We start from the raw sequence: 23,697 nt of genomic DNA, 5'->3' as shown, positions 1-23,697 counted from the left end.
CACCACATTCATAACATATTCAACAACATCCACACTTAAGGCTGCCAGTGCTTGCCGTGGAACTACCTTGTTATAGCACGTCCTTGTATATATTCACGTAGACACCAACGAGGGTGGGCCACAACTCTGTCAACATCCCATTTTGATTTAAGGGTGCAAATTATTATGGGAAGGAGTGAATACATCAATCAATTACAAACATAATGAACTGACAGGGGCAGACACACGGATTGGGGGAAACTGCAGTGAAACTGAAATAAGACAAGTGAGGGTAATGAATACGTGGAAATAAATGAGCAAGGGGGAAGTGGATAAGCAAAACAAAACAAACAAAAAAACAAAACAAGTACACTGGTGTTTACGGATCCAAATCAGCATTACACATTTTTTTCCCAAATCTATTGCCTTTCTTCCTCAAAGGAAGAGATGGAGGACTTTATAAGATACAGATCAAAGATTCCTGTTGGCCAAGATAGTGGAGTGGTCAATAATAGGCCCATTTGTCCAAATGTTTTCCTGCCCGTCACACAGAGCTGCACCCACCAGCCGAAGACAACTATCAGTTTGCTGTCTCCCCATCTCTGTTTACTCAGGAAAAGAATCTGATGGCAACCACGTGTTGGAAGCAGGAGCCAAAGCTAACCCTCTTTGAGAAACTAGGTCTTTGTTTGTGTCTGTATTCACACACACACACACACACACACACACACACACACACACACACACACACACACACCAGATTGTGGCCATCTTGATGTTTTAAGTTCAGATCTCACTGGATACTGACTATTTAACACTTTAATAAGCAAAACACAGAACTGCACATATCTGTGGAGTCAGACTGGAAATCTGGCAGCATCACTCTCATGCTTTCATACATGCGTAAACCCTGCTCATGCAGACGGCCCTTTTAACATGGCTCGAAAATAGGTTGTGCACACATTACAAGTTGAGCAAAATAAAGCCAGAGAAAATACTGGCTATTATTTAACACTCGACATCCAACTACACCAAACAAGGTCTGGGACTATTCTGGCTAGCTTGATAAAGGGATCTACTGTAAGTACCCCAGTCAATTAATGTTTAAAAGAGGGAGAATGACAGGGTAGTTCAAGTCACTGAGTTCACTTTAAAAATACTGTATCCTGATGAGGAAATTGCAGTTGTAGTGGAGAGTCGTGCAGGAGCTGAATAGCAACACAGACACTAGGTTCTGAAATAAACCTAAAATATATATTTGATGAATAATACAAAAACTAAATGACAATAAAAGTAATTTTACACCTGTTTTTCCCAAGGAGCCATCTAAACGGTCATGATTAAAACCACATACAAAAAAACCCCCAAAACAAAACCAACAACAAAACCAACAAAACCAACAACAACAACAAAACCAACAACAACAACAAAACCAACAACAACAACAAAACCAAAACCAACAACAAAACCAAAACCAACAACAAAACCAAAACCAACAACAACCAACACCAACAACAACAACCAACACCAACAACAACAACCAACACCAACAACACCAACAACAACACCAACACCAACACCAACACCAACACCAACAACAACAGGGTTTTCTTCTTCTTTTAAAGTGGATCACCTCGTTCCACAAGTGGTGCCAACTCCCAGTAAAAAGTAACTAAGCCTTGGCTTGAATGTGCTATTAGAATTGTTACCACATCTTTATTTCAGTTTTGCCCAATCTCAACCAGTATCAGCACTTTAGATGTGCCTGTTTCCATCATCTCTGCATAAATGTTTTATATACACAGTATTTCAATACTGTTACAATCTATAATCTACAATCTGAATTTTGATTCTGTAAATTGGCCAATGGAATCTGTAATATATGCTAACGCAAACTTTCGGTTTCAGTGTCATGACCAAGTCTAAATCTCCCAACCACCTTAACTATTCCTTGATCTAGACAGTAACTTCCTGTGTGATGTACTTCACAGAGAATTAATATAAATATTGTAAAGAAAGGCCAGATCTGTGATACACCTTTCAAGTAATCTAATCCTCTGTAACTTCATACGGTGCACCTCCATCACGCTCAAGTGTGCTCAACAATTGAGCCGGTGACGTAGCCTTCCACAGAATGTAACCCTAACCAAAATTCTGAGACATAGTGCATATCAGCTGCTTTTGGGTTAGGAGCTGTTGAAAAATTTATCAGCAGCCACCGCAGCTCAGTTTTCCAGTTCCTACAGGTAAGTCCAAACCAGGCTGATTAGGTTTCCACCGCTGGGCTCTGGTTTGGGACGAAGATCACTGAAATATGTCTGTCTTCACGTCAGCAACAATCAGCCACTTTCTAGCAAGTGATATGCCTTTGTTTGATAATGACAAAGGCTCCCTGTGCCGATGGAGTCACCGTGTATTCAGTCTTTGCTGACAGGAAAGACTTTTTCCCCTAGCTGCCAATAATAAACACAATGCACGGCTTTGACTTGCTTTGAATAGACAAAACGCAGCCTTTAATGAAGGAAGATTAGGGTTGAATGTGAAATTGGAAACTAACCTCTTAATCCATCTGAGTGCAAACTCCTTGACAAAAATGCATCTCTGCCAGGTCAAAAGGGAACGGTGTGGGCTGGTGGGAGTGAGGGTCACACAATGAAGTCTTTGTTATTTCCTGTTGAGATAAAACAGGTTAAGGTTGGATTAGTGTGATGTACAGAACTAAATGTTGTCCTTGTGGTCACTAATTAACAGTCCCTTTACTGCAGCCGAGGAAATGGTGCTATTAATATGATAAACAATAGATGGCAGATCATGTTAATGAGCTCAAACATTAAACACTCAAAAGGACAATTAGAGGCAACAGGCAGGCAGCGTTTTGCATTATACATTCAAGGATCACTAAAGTGCTGCTGGATGATCTCATGAGAAAAGCCGTTTGTTTGGGTCCGGCTCAAATTCAGGCCAAGATGAAGGGATCGGAAATAAGAGGACGGTGACAAAGAGATAAGAAAGGAAGAGGAAAGGGGGAGGGGGTTCTGGTCAGATGAATATTTATGAGCCTGTGCAATCTTAATGTTCATCAAATTTTAAGACTGTGTGTCTTCAAACATTAAAAAAAAAGAAAAGGGGATGGTGTTTTAAAAGTATCCTGTGGATACACCAGTTCTCTGGCAGCGCAATGGAGCCATTTCTTTATGAGTGGGTCTCTGGCGTTTTGCATGCCATGTGCAGGCCTGTGTACACGGGTGACGTAATATGAATCCTTTCCAATGGTTTCGCACTATTTGAGTGATCAACAGGGGCCAGAATGTGCCAAGAGACGTAGATGCGCCAGCAAAGACATTGAAGAGGAGGACTGCAAGCTAGACGCTGATGTAAACAAAGCAGAATCTGAGATGTTCAAAATGGCAAATGTTTAATGAGGAAGAAAATAGAATCCGTGCCTTTGTTAGGCACCGGGAAGGAACAGCAACAGTGACAGGGAAGGTACACAACTTCAGTTTTATTAATCAGTGTATAAAATGGCTTGTGGTTTGTCCACAAAAGGCACAAAAATATTTTGTTGATGACATTCGACAAAAGAAAAGTGGGATGACTTCTCATTCTACAGACTGAAATCAGACCATTTTCAGTTTTTCAGTCTTCATTTTTCATTTTCATTTATTCATTTATATAGCACATTTAATAACAACAGGGCGTTGACCAAAGTGCTGTACAACATAACAATTAAACAGTGACATTAACAACAACAACAGATAAAAATTAAAAGCAGATTAGGATAAAAGAATCGGTAACTCTCCTACAGTTTCGAAAGCCAGAGAAAAAAAATATGTTTTAAGATGCGATTTAAAAAGAGTAACAGTTGGGGCCTTTCTAATGTGGAGAGTTAGATCGTTCCACATTTTCGGTGCCACAACTGCAAATGCCCGGTCTCCTCTATGAACCATCCTAGACTTATGCACAGTAAGGAGTAGCTGATCACTTGATCGAAGTGCTCTAGAGGGTGTATACAGTTGCACAAGATCAGACAAATAGTCCGGTGCCTGGCCATTTAGCACTTTATAAGTTAAAAGTAAGATTTTGAATGTAATTCTAAAACGCACTGGAATCCAATGAAGGGAAGCAAGCACCGGAGTAATATGTTGGTGTTTCTTCACACGAGTCAAAAGGCGAGCTGCAGCATTCTGTACAAGTTGGAGCCGGGCCAAGCTAGACTGACTGACACCCACATAAAGTGAATTGCAGTAATCCAGTTGAGATAAGACAAACGCATGAATTGCTCGTTCCAAGTTTCTAAAGGATAGAAAAGATCTCACTTTGGATAGGAGCCTTAATTTAAAAAAGGACCGCTGGACAACTGAATTAATTTGTTTCTCAAATGTAAGTTTGCTATCAAAGAAGACCCCCAGGTTTTTTACATGCCTTTTAACAGCACATGTTAGGATACATAAGTCCAAATCTGGGGCATTGAAGTTACAGCTTGGTCCAAAAATAATTACCTCTGTTTTATCCTCGTTGAAGCTAAGAAAATTTGAGGCCATCCAGGTTTTAACTTCGTCAAGACATTTAACTAACGATTCCAAGGGCGTAGAGGTGTTTCTATTAAACCGAAGATAAATCTGGGTGTCATCGGCATATGAGTGAAAGCAGATGTTATGCTTCCTAAAGATTAGGCCTAGGGGCAACATATAGATTGAAAAAAGAATTGGGCCTAATACAGATCCCTGCGGGACACCACAAGTAAAAGGAGCTGGGGAAGAACTAAAATCATCAAGGCTCACGGAAAAAGTCCTCTTGGAGAGGTATGACCTAAACCATTCCAAGGGGATGCCTTTGATACCACATTGCTCCAAACGGGAGATCAGAATGCTGTGGTCTACAGTATCAAAGGCTGCAGTTAAGTCTAGCAGCAGGAGCACAGCTGGGTCTCCTGAGTCAGTGATCAATAAAATATCATTAAGGATTTTTAAGAGGGCAGTTTCTGTGCTGTGGTGGGTTTTGAAGCCCGACTGGAACTTCTCAAAAATATTATGACTGTTTAGAAAGGATTGTAGCTGCTCAAATACAATCCTTTCTAGAATTTTTGACAGAAACGGTAGCTTGGAGACAGGTCTAAAATTAGCAAGAACAGAAGAATCAAGATTCGTTTTTTTTTCTTACACATTAGATCTTGGTAGTGTGGATAGAAGTTGTAAATTCTGCAGCACGTCCTGCACCTGCCTCATTGCTAAAAACATCTTCGACGCATCCTACTCAGAAAATCCTTTTAAATACAGAGGAGCAGCAGCTCTACAATGAGCACCTCTCAAATGACTGACATCATCACCCCATCGTCAAAGGTGAGCCGAGACAACCTTTGGAAGAAGCTCATTTCTGCTTGTATCCTTGATCTTTTTCAGTCACTACTCACACCTCGTTGCCATGGGTGAATGGAGGAATGTAGATCGACCAGTAAATTGACACCTTCACATTCACACTCGGCTCCCTCTTCGCCTCAATAGACCAGTACACATCCACTGTGCTCTGCGGATCCATCTACTCTCCACCACCCATAAACAAGACCCAAAGGTGCTTGAACTCCTTCACTCGAGGCAGATCAGAGCAGTCAGTCCACCCTTTTCCTGCTGACAATGATGTTTCTGTGGTACCAATTCTCATCCCAGTCACTTCACACTCTCCTGCCAATCACCCCATTCAAAGCTTGAGGTCATCTAAGCCAGCAGAAACCTGACACTCTCTGCCCAGTAAAAATGTATCGACAAAAAACTGCGACAAAGCACAACCTTGGCCATGTCCAATGAAAACTTCCTAAATATTTCTTCAAGATAAATTTGAACTTTTACAGACTCCTAAATGTCATGAATGTGAGCTGTATTACTGAATCAGTGCAGTTCGGAGGCTGTCTGACTGGCAGGGAGGTGCACTGCTGTGGCTTTAGCACAACATTCCTCCCCATGGTCATGCACACTGCAACTTTGCACTGTTCACTTTCTACTGTGACACAAACAAACTTCCCACGTGTGGGACTAACAAAGGTTTATCTCATCTTATCCCACTACTCAATATGCTGGCTCCTCAACCCTTATGAGCACGGCTAGAACAGAGCAGTAATTCTTTCCAATAAGTATTTGAGGGCTTTTATTTATTTAAAAAAAAAAAAAGAAGAAAAAGAAAAAAAAAAGCAACTGTATGAGAAATGTGCAGTTTCTTATAGAGGTCTTAGCTTGTGCATGTAAATGTTGTCACTTACTGTCATCTGAGTCCAGATTCATGCCTTTCACCGATTATACACATGCATGAATTACAGATGCCATCTTAAGCATTACATGTGAAAAAGAGCGATACCCCCTCCTATGAAGTCTGCTAAGCTACTGAGCTCATTAGGAAACCTGCCCAAGTACACATCTTACTTTGTATGTATTCTTTGTGACTGCTTAACTGTAGACAAATTGATGCAAACACTTAAGAATGATCATTTCTCAGACATTTAACTAAAATACTGTCAGCACTGAGGATGATATTACCATGGCAACTATAGCGTTGTGTCTTTTTCAGCTAAACTGCACTTATAGGAGAGGGAAAAAAAATGATGGATTTAGCACGGTGGCAACAGAGTGCACCGCTTCCAACCTGTCAGCCCTCAAGAAAAGCAAGCACATCTAACTGATCCGGGCCCCGACAGTGTGTAGTCTGACCAAACAGCAGGACGGCTCACAGAGCTTACACAGTAGCCTCTTTCCAATGCCCCTCACTCGTCGCCACCTGTTTCCTCCCACTCTGCCTCCACACAGCTCCAGTGACAGGCAGCGAGCTGGTGTGGAAACTCAAGTCAAGGTGATATCAGTGACACACAAGCATTCATCGCCATAGCATAACCAGTGAAGGAGCAGCCCGCCCTATCTGAAGGTTTAAGATGATGCACATTTATATTTTCAAATCAGCAGTGTTTCAGCAAATTTCAGTGTTACTGAAAATGAGGCACAAAAGAGACTTTTCTTGAAAACACCATCAAAAACACTTTTCAATCTGGAGTTAAGGTGCCAATATGCTCTGTGATGAGCAGTTTTGCGCACACACACAATTATATTTACACCGACATCACAGAGCGATGGGAGAGCTACATAGAGGTGAGAAGGGACCACGGTTTCAACATTCTGTCCAATGTTCGGTGATGGCATATGGACTCTTGGATATTGTTCTTTCCAGGTCTCAGGCTTTTGGATGCCTCACAGAAGATGAATCATTCTGTGGTCAATAATGGTTTCAGATTGGAGGTCAAGTTTAGGATTAGAAGTGTTTGGCAGCAAAATCATTTGAACCACGCTGCAACATATTAAATAGCACTTAGGGAGTTTCCCTGAAGTTGCACTCTCACTGCTAACAGGAATGCCTCTGTGATGCAGTAGCCACCATGGGGTTCATGGTGATAAAGTTGAACAGGCAGAGGTGCAGTCAAAAACAGTTAGTGAGCATGGACACTGTGGCTGGCTTAAAATATGCTGGCTGATACAGGCTTGGGTCTAGACCTATTACCGTTCTTACATTCGTGCTTGTAATTGCCTACATTTAAGTGCCACCTTCTTGTCATGGACTGACCCTGAACCTGCACCCATTAACTTGAAAACTGCATTACGTGTTTTTGTTTGGGTTTTTTTTTTTTTTTTTTTTAACATTGTGGCTAACTGTAGGTGTATTAAACAGAGTAGGATAACCACTGGCTTTAAGTTTTTTCATCTTCATTCAAAACCATTATAACGGAACTGCTTTTACATGTATATTTTTTCTCTACTAGATCATGGGCATCCAATTATTAGCTGTCAACTAGCCAGGTAACTTAGCTAATGTGTCCTTACTGTCTAATAACTCCTGCGAGAACATCTATACCTACGATTTTATTTAAATAACTCAACAGATTTGGACCACCTTGGCCTAAACTGTGGCTATTTTTAAATGGGTGTAACCACTTTTGTGTTCTAGTTCTGTTCTTTTAAATGTTCACTTCCTAAAGAACACACTGCCCTCGTACAAGACCCTTAACCGCTGACTGCACTGGCATCTTTAACTAGGTGCATGAGTGTTGAGCACCTGTCGCCTTGCCAGTGCAACTCTGCTTCAGTCTTTTATCATCTACTAATAATTAACAGGACAATCGGTTTGAGGCAACTGAGGAACAATTCAAATGTAGTTTACAAACACTAGGGAAAGCAATTAAGCATTCTCCAGAACAGGAAAGATGAGGCCAGGAGACATCTCCCATCAGTGAGGAGAGTGGTGATTATGAAGAAGTGCAGCTTTTAATGATTTGACATTTTTAATGATGGCTAGAGGGAAGAGGCAGTGAACCATTTATCAGTAGAAGGCCCTTGGGACACTACAGCCCACGATAGTTTCCAGCTCTGTGTTTCAATTCAAAAACACTCTCGTAACCAATCACTTCTACTGTCTGAGCAGCTCATGGGCCAAGACCAAAATAGTGGCCAGTAAAGATAAGCTTTATCTTTATTGTACAAGTTAATGTCTGGTATGAGGATGAACAACCCTGTTAGCTGCTTTGAGGTGCTGAACCACCTCCTCTTATGTACCAGACAGCTGAGAAACAAATAAACCCAGTGATAAAGCAAGAACACTCGAATATAAAAATTACAACAACCAGCATGACTGGCAGCACGAATTCCTTTCTACTATTGACCTGATTGCAGTTCCAGGGATTTTTTTATTACCACGTTGTAACCAATAAATATGAGAAACTTCATAAAGGTTGTGACATCCGTCTATAAATTTACTGAACTGGAACCAACTATATTTAAAAGGTCATGCGTCTGTTTAATCACACTTAACAAATTCAATTCTAAATTTCCTGCAGGTTTTGTTCATTTGATAAACCAAAATGACTTGAGCTGAGTAAATTAAACCCCACTTTTAAAAAAAAAAGAGCAATGTCATTATAAATGTTTTTAATCACAGTGCAAGTGATTATCTTTTGGCCAGAGGCTGAATCCTTTGTCACAGTTCTCATCTTCTTAGGTGCGCTATATTATGGCTGGGCAACAAACATACCAGCTCTATGCCACATCCATCGCCAGTGCTTTTATTAGGAAGCTGCTGCTCTGGGGAAGTTTCCCCATCATGTACAGTGTTGGGCAAACGTCAAGAGTCACTCTTCAGTTCTTTATAATTTACTAGGAAATTGGGAAATACGTGAGGCAATTTCTTGAAACTAGAAATTCAAACTGAAAACTGATATCCAGGAAAACACTGGACACGCATTTTTTTTTTTAAATAAAAATAAAAAATTAGAACAATGCTGGTTCATGCAACTGTATTCAGCTACCACCTGCATTTATTTCCTGTGCATCTGGTAATTTGGCACAAAACTTTATGTATTTTTTTTTTTTTTAAATTGCTGATCAAATAGAATTGGTAAGTTCAGCTGCCACCGTTTCTAATTGCTGGTAAAGTTTCAAAAACATCTAAGAATTTATGACAGACATAGAAAGTTTTACTTACAATCGGGCAGGCTGGATAACACCTCCTGCCTTGCTCTCACACTAACATTTTTATTATTATTATGATTATTATTATTATTATTATTATTATTATTATTATTATTATTATTATTATTATTATTATTATACACAGTCATAGCTCCACTACTTTGGTCCCCCACTTGTCCAGTCTCCTCAAACTTTTTTAAGAAACCACTGCACACCATGCTGAGATATGTTAAGGTTTTGGCCAATAAATCTTTCAGAATCACCTTGTTGATTCAAATCAACAAGGTTTACTGCTCGATTCATAGATTTGGTAGGTAGTTTACCAAACAAAAGAAACATACTTCTGAAAATGATCAGGTACATTGACTGGACTGAAAGTGAGTGAAAAAGCAGCCAATATCCAAAGAAAAACTCTGAGTCCTTCAGAAAGCTTGGCGAACGATTGCTCAAGACCACTTTTACTCATTCATTTTAGAATTTAAAGATAAGTCATCTTGTGAGTCATGTTCAGATTCCTCCTGCTACAAGAGAGGGGGGGGGGGGGGGGGGGGGTAGTTAAAAAAAAAAAAAAAAAAAAAGACATTTTAATAGCATAACGAGCTGTGCTCAAAAATGACTTGACAAGCTCTGCATGTAGGCCATGGGATGGTCGTGACAACATTGAGCTTAACTGGAAGGCATGTTAGCAGATCAAAAGTGCCATGTCACTTTGAGCAGTTAAATAAGCTCAATCTGCTATAGTTGAGAGCTTGTGGCCTCATCTACCCTGGAGAAAATAAGTCATTAGCTACAGTCAAACACGGACTGAATTTACTTGGATAATTAATGGGTTTTTTGCTCAAGGACTTGACTGACATCCAATTAAAAATGCAAAACAATATTTGGAAGAAAGGGGAAGAAGAAAAAAAAAGACACGGGTGTGAAAACTGTCTTCTCCTGTTTGTGTCACTTTCATCTAAGCAATTTCCTCCCCCAGTGTCCCAGAAACACTCAGCCTCAAAGACATTCGTCTGTCCCAAACTCAAGAGAACTCACTACAAAACAAAGCTTTACAATTACCTTCTCTGAACATGTAGATAACCAATAGTGCAATAAATCTACGGGCTAAATTTTCAAAGATTGGCATTTGCCACCTTTAAAATATATTCCTCTCATTTAAACAGGACACCTGACCTACTAAACCGTAAACTACTCAAGAAAAAAAAATGTAGCGAAAGTGGAAAGATTAATAGGGTTCTTTAGATGGACCAACTGCTGTGAACAAAGGATGCTGACATCTTGCAGAACAATACAGCAGGCTACAAAGATGTTGAACATCAGTAGAACAACAGGATCCCTAGGGCATAGATGTCGGAGCACAGCTCAATTATTCATGTCAGTGAACTACAGCTAAACAATGGTTAGGCTCTTGGGACGGTTGCAAATACAGGTGGAGGCATGTGTATGTGCAAGACCCATCAACAAAATAAGATAAGAAACCACCTTTTGGTGTGAGAGTTAAAATTCCTGGATAAAAATAGACCTTTGGGAGCTCAAACTCTGTAAGCACTGCTGATAGCATATCTTTGAAGCAATAAGTCCATGTTACCTTCTTACGACAGATGTATACACTTATTACCCTGTTTTATTTGTTTTTTGTAAAGACATTTGATTAACAAAAGTGCATTTTAAGCTTAAAGAAATTAAAAATGATTTTCCCTTTCACATGTAGGAAAACTCCTAGTAAAGCATGTTAAAAAAAAAAAAAAAAAAAAAAAAAAAACACACACAACCACACTCACTTCTGACTCCAAACTTCCGAAACAGAGACTGTCAAAAAGCTAAAGCTGAATTCTCCAAAGAGGACCTCAAACTAAATGGTGATGTCACTTTGGGAACATCCCAAAGCATGTGGTTAGAGAAGGTTTTACCTTTGTATACCAGCAGTGGATTTTAAATGCAGACTTCCAGACTTTGTTAAACCCCTTGAATTAAAACAAGGCATTGCAGCACCCATTTAAAATCCATTTATATACATAGTGCCCCATTTTCAGAGGCTCAAAACTAATGCAACAACTGACTGACAGGCAGTTTCATGGCTCATTATTCCATAACAAAAATCTTCAATGACAAAAATTTTTTTCACTAAAAGTCTTTAATGATGTCCAAAGACTTTTGGATGCAAGTTAATGAGTCCATTATTAGAATGAAAAACCAAAATAAACCTATCAGAGAAATGTAGCAAAAACTTTAGGAGTAGCCAAATCAGCAATGTGGTACATTCTTAAGAATGAATGCTTTGACCAACACAGCCACTACCATTACAAATTTTAAAGCCGTAAGTATCATCTTGCTATCCGGTCTGAGTGATGACGTGATGAATCCTGCTTCCGGGCCCAAACTACTCTGCGTTTAATAAGGCTTTTGTGTTTTTTACATGTTTTAATGCTTTGTATGTTGTTTAATCTCAACAAGCCCCTAAAAACAGTCAGTGATCACTGTCGGCCTCTGTCAGTTTTTATTACCTCTATTCATTTTAAAGCTCAGTTTTTAAAACCTTATGATGTAACTACAGCTCAGCCCATGCAGCAGTATATTGATAACTAACCTCGTATTGTGGATGGATTGTCTCAGTTGTTCTTCCGACTGAAGTTCAGTCCGTTTACAGCATCCTGCCATGCGACTGCATTTGTCCCGAACCTTCGGGAACCCTCATGTTAACTTTAATTGAGTGGAAAAAAGTTAGCGTTCATCTTCCACCTTCACTGTTTATATTATGCTAACATAGCTGTGTCGCTAGCGATCACGTAGCACATCATTATATACCAGCTAGCCAAATTTCAGTAACCCTACAAATGTCCCTGCTGTTTACTTTCCTGTCTTCATTTATGTCGGAAATGACAGCAGAGCTGTACGTCTTAATTTGTTTCATAAATCCCTCAGTCAGAACATGGTATATTATATTTAGATGCAAACTAGCGAGCTAACTTCCTGCCAACTTCTAACTCCGTTAAATTTCATAAATTCGGTTTTCGTGGATGCCTGGATTTTAAACTTAATTGTTACACCTGGTAGAGCAGCAACGCTGATCATTTTACTACAGAAGAAAGGATTTAGAATTTAAACTCTCAGCGATGCCGCAGTAATCAATGTTCCCTCTAATTTTTCATGTGTCTGAGCGAACACACAAACTCCGTGAGCGATCCCTTGGACCACTGTGAGCGACATCAGACATGTGCATCTAATCCATCCAAGTTACATGGTTTATTAAAATAATCAAATTACAGCATTTACATTTATGTTAGACTACTTTTAATTAACTGCTTTAGCCCATTTACAATGAAATTTTTAAAAAAAATCTAGTCATTGACCTGTGTAGTATGTTAACACTATTGGAAGTAAAAATAACTTGAACTCCAATTTTGAAAACACAACTTTCTTTTTTTTTCTTTTTTTGTTAAATAAAGCTGTGACTTGTATTATGAGTCTGAGTCTGTGGTCTGGGAGAGAGTCCTGTAACTCTGTCTGCAAAATACAGTATATAATGACCAATGCTGGGCAATTAATTTAATAGTTACTTTTTTAAAAAAGTAACTCAGTTTGGCAAACAACAAAGTTTTTTGCAGCTGTTTTTTTTTTTTTTTTTTTTTTTTTTTTAAATGCAGCCAAGGCGTTTTTTTTAAATAAACATTTCAAACTATTTACAGAACAATCAGCTGTTCTGCATCAAATTTGATGCCACACAAATTATTTGTGCCACTCCAAAAAATAATTTCTGTCCACTATGAGATAAAGGAGAACAACAGCCTGATACCTGCAGGCCTGACAACAGGAGATGTATCACTCCTGTAACACCTGTAACATTCAGCAGTCGCCTCATTGTTCTGACACACACAACAAAACTATTGACTACACTACACACTAACTACACATGATTTGCGCTAAACGTCTCAAATCTCACATCTCAAAGCACCGCCGTCACTCCTAAAACTTCCCCCCGTTTCTTAACAACTAGATGCCACGTTGCCATATAATTTTTTGATTGGTCGACATGGTACTTTTTTGGACGAACAGGAAAGGAAGAGGGGGGTGGGGTTTGTTTTTGCTCACAGGTGGAGAGCGCTTTCGAGCCTTTTTTCTTATAAAACGGCGTTTTTACAGTTTCTTCCCGCAGTAAATATAAACAACGACAGTATTTAGGAAGAAAATCAAACATTGCATATTTTTTATCATAATTCTGGTTTTACGTGGCCTATCAACACAATTTAAAAACTGGTATAAAGTCCACACTTTTTCCGTCAATTGTTCCGTCTGACCTCCTCACATATCCATGGTTGTACACGTTGTAATTAACGTGGCTTCACTCCACAACAGCCACGCCGCTTTGCGAGCTAAAACACCGGTGTCGGCACATAAGGACGCTGTCATAGCCTGTCAACGACGTTGATTGGCTACGTATATACGCATTATTGGCTGAACTATGGGATCAGGTGGCATCGTTCTAATTCCATATGGGAGCAGCCAGTCACTTACCGACTAACACTGCAAAAACAGAATTGTTAAAGTTTTAATTTTAATTTCAATTCAGGTTAGATTTTTTTTGTGCGCAACGCAGATTTTCTGTGCGCAGAGACCGTGCCAGCAGTGCGCAATTGCGCACGTGCGCAGCTTAGAGGGAACATTGGCAGTAATCGTTGGACTTGGGGACCTGCAGCAGAGTTTGGGCCCAGGCACGGCTAATGACATCAGACTTAAAGACCGGATATCAATGCTAAAGCGACATCAGTTGTTTACATTCTCTAGCAGCCCAAACATGTCTGAGAGTGAGAGCTGCCTATCAGTCAATGACTATAAAAAGAGGTAAATTCAGTATTATGAAAGTGGATTGGTTACAAGTGATTGGATGTCTTTCAAAGCACAACCCTTTGCAAAACAGGTAAGAAAATTGTTCCCCGTAAAAAATAGAAACACACTAATGAGTAAAACCAAGCTATGAAGCCAAGCAAAGATGATATACTAGCAACCTGAGACCAAAAAGTAAGCAAATGAATCAACCAAGCATTGCTGGAAGACTGGGTATCTCCACCTTATATGACAGGACGAGCATGTGGTGGATGTAAATTACTGATACAATTACATGGTGGTCCTGGAGGGGGTTTAAGGAGCTGGTTAAAATTCTTGAGTGATAATACAACATTCTGGGTAGAAAACTGGAAAAGGATGGAAACTTCCCTTCATATTGTCTGCATTAATAAATTTCGTTTCTATTCCTAAAGTTTTTACTGGTTCATATTACTATTCCCTTTTGTTTTATCAGTTTTTTCTGTAATGTTTTTATTTAGATTTTTTTATATTCAAATATAATATTTCAGCGTCCCCCACAACCCTGAAAAGGATAAGCGGAAGCGAATGGATGGATGGATGGATGGATATATTCAAATAGCTTTTTGAAGATATAACGTGCTTTCAAAGAAAGTTCTGTAAGTTATTATTATTATTATTGTTGTTACAGTCAAACACCTTCATAAACAGAAATAGCAAGGGTGTAATTGCAGGTTTCACTCAAGAACAATACTGCCAGATTAGACTTTGGACAAATGATAGTCAAAATAAAATCGTACCTGAATGATAGGAAGAGAAAAGTATGGAGAAGGGGAGAAACAGCTATTGATCTGAAGCACACCACATCATCTGTCAGAAAGGGTGGAGACATTTTACGGCATGGACATGTATGGCTGCCAGTGAAACCGGGCCACTAGTGTTTTTGATGACGTGACAACTGACAGAAGCAGCAGAATCAATTCTGAAGCGTACAGGACTATATTCTCTGCTCAGACTTAGATGCTGCAAAATTGATTGGACAGTGCTTCACATTTCAGGTGGATAATGAGCCAAAAACATACTGCAAAGGCAACGCAAGAGTTTCTCAAGGCAAAGAACTGGAATATTCTTCAATGCCCAAGTTAGCCCCCCTGATCTCAACCCAATAGTGCATGCTCTTCAGTTACTGAAAATACATACAGGAGGCAGGGACGCACAAACAACAACTGCAGGTGGCAAAAAAATAAATAAATAAATATCATTGTCCAAATCACTGACTAGGCACCACTAAAGCAGTAAACAAGGTTAGAAACCATGAGGATTAAAAAGACTTACTTTATTGAGAGGGAAAGTCTGAACCACATTCATCTGAACTCAGTGGCATATAGAATGTTTTCCTGTCAGAAACTGACTGTTAACACAATAAGTATTTACATCGATAGTTGGACATAAAGGCCACTATCATGAAATGAGCACAGCTGGTGACTGCTCCACAACAATTTATACAGGTTTTGCTGCACAATTATCCCATTGCCACAAGATTTACCACAGTCAGTGCACAGCTCCAAATGAAAAAGCCACAAGACTATTGACAAAGTGAAACATTGCATCTAAAGTTGGTTTACTCACACTCTGTTAATCATATGCCTCTGCTTCAGCATATTGACCAAATGCATCCACCACCCTCCTGTTATCCCTTCAATTCTGTTTCAGTAAGCTGACAGCAGGCTGCTGTGTACGTCTGCACTTCTTGTACCAGCATACACAAACACACCATTGCATAATACGTTATCCGAGGTGAGATGATTCACTGAGGCTGTGTATGTGGACTCTGGCCTCGTGCTGACCCAGGGGTTTGGGTACACTGTTTTGCATGCAGCAGTTAAAGAGAGACAGCACAGACCGCATATACTGCTACAGACAGGTAAGTGGGGTCAATCAGATAAATCTGGTAGTTTTGCATCTCTATATCAATAATGGAATCTTGATTATTTGGAAATCATGCACATATGAAAAGAGATCACAGACAGGAGCACTTTAAACGCAATTCAAATTAAAAACAGGGGGGATGGAATGAGTTGCCAAGTTTGGGGGCGTTTCTGACCCTAAAGCCCATCTCACAGGGCATTTAACAGCCTTCCTACACCACAGTTGGTTCCCCTTTGCCTGCAAAGACAGAGAGCCAAATGGGGCTTGAATGCCTCAGGAGACTGCAGTCAACTATTGAAAGTGATCCACAGATCAAGACACATGCAGGCAAACTTAAGAGCTTACTGCTTAATAAATAAATAAATAAATATTTTTTTTTGGAAGTAATCAGCTGCAACTAGTGCTGGGCGATATGACGATATATATCGTGTGGACGACAGAAAAGTGTCTATTGTGCCATTTGTCCTCTATCGTTTCTAACCTAATTTTATAAATTATTACATAAAATATATCATTAACCCTTTAAAACCGATCGGAGCAGGCACAATCCGTTTTGCCTAACTATTTTTAAATCCCTGTAGAACTGGAACCACGTAAGCTAGCGCAATAATTTTTTTTTTTTTTGCATATGAAACCGGAGGAGTTGTACTTACATCTTATGCCATTAGCTTGTCCTAGGTCACGGTTTCCTTCCACATATGGCTTTGCAAAACTTGCATAAAAAGCACTTGCAGCAACAAAAACATAATATTCCAGAAACACGCTTTGCGATCCGATCAGCGAACTATCGCATGTCCGCCATTACCTGCCCGAAACCGGAAGTGACGTCATTTTTGCAGAAAATGTAATTTTTTAACTTCAGGGCCTTATAAGCCTATGCTGGTGTTTTTAAAAGTTATGTTTGACTTTATGCTTTTCTGTATAGTTTCTGGGATGCTTAGAACTCAAATTACACTGTTGGAAATAGTTTATTTTGATACACATGCTGTTTCTTTGCAGCAAGTTGGGAAAAGAAAAACTATAGCCAGCCGAAGATACAGCAGTCTTTCACACAAGGCCCTTATGAGAAACGTCCCAGCGCCATAAACAAACCACAGGAGCCATCTCGCGTTACATTTGTAAAGGCATGGCCCCTGTTTATGTAGTTGAGAAGGACAGCTTTCGTGACCTCGTCAAAGTCCTTGATCCGAGGTACGTAAGCACTTCAGTAAAGTCGAGTTGCCTCGCTTATATGACGCATGCCGGGCCAAAGTAGAGAAGGATGTTTGCAGTGTCGTGCATTATGCCTTGACGACTGACGTATGGATGAGCAGAGATAATTTCATTAATTTCCATTTAATGAAATGGATGGTTATGCCCTACATGAGCGTAACCATCCATTTCATTAACAAAGACTGCACCCTCTGCGCTCGCCGTTTACAGACTGCGTACTTTCCAGATGACCACAGGTCAGGTGGTATATCGTGATATATAATAATTCATATCGTGATAAATACTTTTTTCCATATCACCCAGCACTAGCTGAAACTAATGAAAGCTTGGCTCATAGACCGTTTCAAGACAGGAAAATAGAGACTACAGGATGATCATGACATCCCCAAAATAAAACCAGTAAACAAATATCCTAAGTAGCTGAACATTTGGGTGCAGCTCTACAAGAGTAATTTTCATTCATAGGAGTTTGTACTTCTATACACACTGTGCCCAGCTTCTGTGCAAAGTACAGAAACGTGGGTGGAAACTTTCTCCAAGAGGAGCTCTTTACACCACATCCTTCTTAGATGTGAAAGATAAACAGCCCTGGTATTTTGTCTCTCCCTCTACACACTCTGCTGAGAAATTCCTTGGTGTGCCTGAAGGGCTGGGTAAAAAAAATACAAACCCTAAATAGCACCAGGTACCACCAGGTGGCACGCAGTATTCTGATGTTCTAGTCATACATACAGTGCCTGAAGTAAAAATGCAATGAGCAGGGTTTTCTCAATTGTTTAGCATATTAAAGGAAACCTTCTGCTTAAAAAAAAAAAAGAAGAGGCTTTGCATCAATACAGTCTATTATCAGTGTCATGATAGAGACCGGGTAGACACTTAGGAGCTTCGCCTTTCCTATTATTCAATAGCAGACAAAGGCCACAAACGACCCATCTGAAAGCCAGTGGTAGTCACAGCTGAACCTGGTGGGAAATGTTGCTGCTTTGCATACAGTCCCTGCTGTTCAATCACCCTTATCAGGACAGGGCAACAAAAACAATAGGTGGATTTGTTTCTCCACCCCCAACCCCAGCCAACAAGAGTGGCTAAAGCCTTAGGGTAAATCCATCCAGCATTTACCCTTTGGACTAAAGCCTCTCTGAAAACTGTTATCCTCCATCAGTAACACTTGTTAAGAAAAAAAAAAATCATTTAAACTGCCTTGAAGAGCAACTAAACATGAGTGGCAGCAATTTAAAAGAGCCGTTCAATTTACTGTGAGCCACTCAAGTAATTAGATCCTATTACAAGAGTGCAAACACAGGGACACTGCCGGCCTTTTAAAATGACCTGCTGTCCCGTAAAGCCCAGGCTGGGCCCTGCTCAGCACTGGCTTGCTCTTAATGGGATTTCACAACATTAACATTCTACTGAGTCAGCATCAGACACACTGACTACAGCCCTGCTCTGCTGAAACAGCCTCGGCTCTGAGTGTACATCTTTACTACTGAGTGCAAGTCTCTGTTAAAGTGAGCGTGGGATGGAGGGATTAACCGGACAGATAAAAGTGGAATTCTGCTGGAATCCCTCCAGCAGGTACTGGAGAGACAGTATTAAATTTTTGTCTATGGAGGGAAAGTGTCTCCTAACAGTTTCAATCCATTTTTTTCCACTTATTAAAAAATTATGAGCATTGCAAGTGCTGCTTGAAAATTGGGTTACACACCATTCTGTTGTGTTTTTATTTCAACACAGTGCTCTTTCCTGACAATGTTTGAATTACTCATTGGAAAGTATCCACATCGGTCATCCCAGGCTCTGTCACATGTCCCACATTTATATATTTTACTTGGGACATCCATACAGATATTCTAACCACCATCAAAGCACATTTTAGCATTCTGTATAAGCTTGTGATAATGACGCCATCTATGATTGCCTGACTAGCACAACTGCTCACTTACGGCAGAAATTGCGATTACTTTCTTGAATATTGTAATTATTTAAAACAAACGTTCTACTATTATATGAACATTATATAAAATAAAATTTAAAAAAGAAAATAACACAAATAAGAAGAAAAAAAAAAGCCTGAGCCTGTGTCCTTGATGGTGATCGAGGACACAGGGTCTTTTAACATTAGACATGAGTTGGACACAGACCATGGAGTCCGTCTCACAAAGACAACCACCAGTCTCTGCAAGCCTGCCATCACCACAGGATGTTTACACAAAGGGACTGACTGCCTCAGGGAGAACAGAAAGCTGACAGCTAACCTGTGTATGCTACCGTAAGTGGATCATGAGACACTGAGCGATCTGGAGACAAATGCTGGAGTGGGAGACCAATAATCCCTCCCTCACCTATGGAAACCCTGAGTTAACCAGCCGAGTCAAGTCCATTTTGGTAAAGAGTCACATCACAGAAAATTTCCACTTGTTGGTGCAGACTGACTTAAGTGGATTTAAAGCCCCTTTTCCATTAGTACCTACTCAGATCGACTCACCTTGGATCGCCACAACTCGACTCGGATTGACTAGTTTTCCACTACAATCCAGTACTACCTAACGTGCATGACTGTCGTCATAGCAACGCGTCTGAGAGTCCCGCAACACTACAAAAAAGGTGGAAGTCTAGGCAAGAATACACCTGCTGCTTGGTGTGTGGGCTTTTCATCAGACTCAGCGACCACAGCATTGTTTTTTGTTGCATTTTCCCCTTGTTGCGGTTTCCAAAAAAAAAAAAGAAAAAAAAAAAGGGTGGTTTTCGTGAATAAGTCACTCTCATAATTCATCAAGTGACACCACTGGCATGCAGTCTTAAGACATCACATTTCAGTACCTACTCGGATTGCTTGGAAGCCCGGGCGAGCAGGTACTAACAAAAGAACCAGGTACTATGACCTAATGGAAAAACCTGAAAACCATAGCGAACGATACCGAGTTGATCCAAGTAGGTCAATAGAAAAGGGGATTTATACTTGCCACATCCGCGAGTCCACTAGGGTACACTTTGATCCCTGTGAAGTAAACGAGTATCAGTAAGCACAAGGGTTTGTCCAAACCACATTTTATGTTAAAAACTTTAAAATAAATAAAAAGGGAGGGCTATACATGGTGTCTCAATGGTAACATCCTAGCAGCAAAGCGAGTTTGTTTAAAAAACAAAACAAAAAAAAAAAAACAACAAATGTTAAGAATAGATTTCCTGTCCACATCCTGAACAAAAAAGCAGATTGTCTCATTTTTAGAGACATTGGCAGGACAGGGTTTGTAACAGCCGGAGGAGACAGTAAAGCAGAATTTATGCTCTGTTCAAACTGTATATCAGATAACTGGAGACTCCAACTGCTGCACCAAATGATCTTGCCATTTTTAGGGCTCAGTCTTTCAATGTTTGGATCCACACAAACTTTACACAAAGTGTAACCCGTGGTTCAGACTGTAGAAATATCAGAAATGCTACGCCGAAGAATTTATGGTTCTTCTGTTATATGCAGATTATTGATGGAAAGCAGTAAATAAGAGCCAGAAAGGGTCTACTGCACCACTTCTGCATACGTCACAAGGCATCTATGGCTTGCATCAGATGCGGATAAATAAATGGCAGTAGTTGGTACCTTGGTGAACAAAGACACATTCAGTATAGTCTGAAGGTGGAGAATTCATTTATCTATCACAATCTGTGTGGCATAACCTTATGATCAGTTTATCATAAAGATTTTACAAAACTAGTATGTGATGAGCAATTATGTCGCATTCGTGAACCTCATAGCACCAGTTGGTGAGATTCCTATATGGGGGAAATGCACATCCAAAGACCCCACTCACTAAAAATCAATCCAGATCACTGGTCATTAAATAAGGTCTACTTACGCAGGTTAAACTATGTCACAGAGGCGGTCTGTTATCACACACAAAAACCCAGAAGCTGAAGAAACACCAATTCCCTGCTTTTTAATGCATGAAGTGGCCATTGTCTTTTATATGACTGAAGATGACCCATAAGATAAATTAAACATAAATCAGAACTCAACTGCTGACCTCTAACGCCATGTTTACATTTATGCATGGTCAAAGGGAGGTGAGCTGACGTCATGATAGCCACAGGGTCGAAATCCAGATGGCTGGAAGTGGAGTGCAGGGGTCATTAGCCCCTCTACGAGGAGAAGATAAGCTTGCTGTTGTACTGTATGGGAAGCTAGTTAACATTCACACCATGTCCAGTGCTGCCTCTGATGGAGCTGTGGAAAGTGCTTGCCTGTTGAAAGATTCTGGCTTTTGTTTATTACACTGTTGACAACTAAAAACACGATCCAACAAACCACCACAATGGTTTGCCTAGCTGCCACATCAGCCAGCTATGCTCTCCATCTTACCATCTGCTGTGGTCCACCCACACAAATCTCCCATAACACTTGATCTGGACAGTAGCCTGACAATACCCTGGAGGGCAAAGCAGATGGTGTGGTTACAGGCAAGGCGTTTAGCCTTGAATAGCAGGCAGGCTTAAGATTAAATGGCCACTGAATGGAGTCAAACAGCCTAGCTGCTATTGGTTGAAACACACTAGGCTACCTACCTTGTTTGCTCACATGGAAAGCAGCCCGTTTCAGAAAAAGAAGTTCACCAACTAGCGAAATTAAACCAATCAGGCAGCACACATGTGAAAACATCTCAAGACCTCAGGCATTCAGGTGGTGAAAGCTGTGCTTAAAAAGTGCCTTTAAGCAGCTTATAAACACAAGGAAAACTAGTATCATGCGTGATCCTTTAAAACGGCAAAGAAATTTAAAAAAAAAATAGTTTGGTGTTGACACATTTTAGTCAACTACAATACAGGTCGATTGACTTAATGTTGCAGCAATGTCATCTTAATGCATCCGGGCACGACTGACTCCCTACGAAGCCATTTAGATGAGTATACAAAGGCTATATACGCCAGCTGAAGCACCAGTCCTAGCTGTTCAACAAGTTAGCCTTAAACATAACAATGACCGACCTGCTCTCAAAAAGCTTATGCCGAAATACTCAGAAAACACCTTTAAGTTTAGTTATTCTTTGTGTCGTCTCTTATCAAGGAGGGGAGCACGAAAAAAAAAAAGACCCGAACATTTAGTGGAGTCGGGAGAACGCTCCCGTCTCCGGGCTGTTCGTGAGAAGAAGGTAACGTCGCTTTCGCGAGCCTCAGAAATCAAACAGTCAAAGTTTGAGTTCGAGGAGTTTTCTGCTTCCCGCAATGCAAAGCGACGAGCGTCCTTTACAGACTCTGTAGTTTCTGACTGATAGAAAAAGAAAAACTAACTTACCACACACAGACCTCCGGTAAGCGCATCCAAAGCTGGAGGATTTCGAGAAAGACGACCCGACGAAAAAAACAAACAAAACTAAACCACCTCTCACGACGCCAAGTTTCCTCTTTCCTCAGTAAAAACGACTGCTCGGACTTAACATGTAATAGTTACGGTAACGAGTTTATGCTAAAGACTGAAAGAAAAAACAAGACAAACAAAAACCCACACAGACCCAATCCAACACGGTGTACGTCCGTGTTAACGAAGTGAGAGGACGCCTTACGGACAGCGAGCGGCTTTCTTTGTTCCTCCTGCCTGCAGCGGCTGTTCCGCGGATATTATCGCCGTTCATGTGTCCCTGACAGCCGCTGATTGGCTGGAGGGTCGGGATCAAGAAAAGGTGACTAGCGTTAAGCTAGCAGCCCAGCAATGCGTTTCCGGTCACGACGCCCGAAGAGAAACGCTTCACTTAAAAACGGCATTTTTTAATGCGCATTTGTGTCCAGTCTACAGGCATGGAGTTATAAGAACACGCACCGAACGACGTAGTGGAGTGTTTTTGTGAGCTTTTGTTGCCAAATGCTATTTTTCCCTGAAGGTGTCTACATGTGTGCTTTTATTTTGTGTGTCGGCTTCTCCGCACTTCCTGTTACGCTCTCGCTTTTAGAGCTGAGGCAGGGTGGAGACCACTTCATGCCTTACATAGTTTTATGCTGAGCTTAATCGCAATGGCTCAGTGCCTTTGCAGTGTATTTACGTGAACTTGGAGCACTGGTCCTACTTTTTGTTATGAAAAAGTGCATAAGAAAATATTTCTATGATTGAGGCTATGTCTTGGTGACACACGCAATATGTAATCCAACCATACCATAGAACATTTCCTGATCTTTTTTTGTCTTTGATTAATGTCGCATACTTATATAAACAACTTAAAGCAGACATTGTTTATGGATTTATCTAAAACTATTGATTTATCCAAAACTAATGGCTCAGCAAGCTTATTTCTCACAT

The 23,697-nt window shown here is 40.3% G+C and overlaps 1 protein-coding gene across 4 annotated transcripts in view; it reads right to left on the bottom strand.

Annotated features, from left to right (window-relative positions):
- Window positions 1-23,068, bottom strand: part of LOC134641580 (SPRY domain-containing SOCS box protein 4-like) — a 49,729-nt gene extending 26,661 nt beyond the window's left edge. Inside the window, exons 1-3 of one of the 4 annotated variants that reach the window (XM_065471959.1) lie at window positions 22,702-23,068; window positions 20,378-20,412; window positions 2,537-2,650 (exon numbers count right to left, since the gene is read on the bottom strand). The gene's annotated coding sequence lies outside the window, so the exon portion shown is untranslated. Of the gene's footprint in view, window positions 1-2,536; window positions 2,651-15,902; window positions 15,977-20,377; window positions 20,413-22,701 lie in introns of those variants that run through there. The other 3 variants (XM_063494053.1, XM_063494054.1, XM_063494055.1) reach the window with 3 other exon arrangements.
- Between the last annotated feature and the right edge of the window lie 629 nt (window positions 23,069-23,697).

The sequence above is a fragment of the Pelmatolapia mariae genome, linkage group LG14, assembly GCF_036321145.2.
Source record: "Pelmatolapia mariae isolate MD_Pm_ZW linkage group LG14, Pm_UMD_F_2, whole genome shotgun sequence".
NCBI classification, from domain to species: Eukaryota; Metazoa; Chordata; class Actinopteri; order Cichliformes; family Cichlidae; genus Pelmatolapia; species Pelmatolapia mariae.
This window is presented reverse-complemented; position numbering and strand designations above follow the sequence as displayed.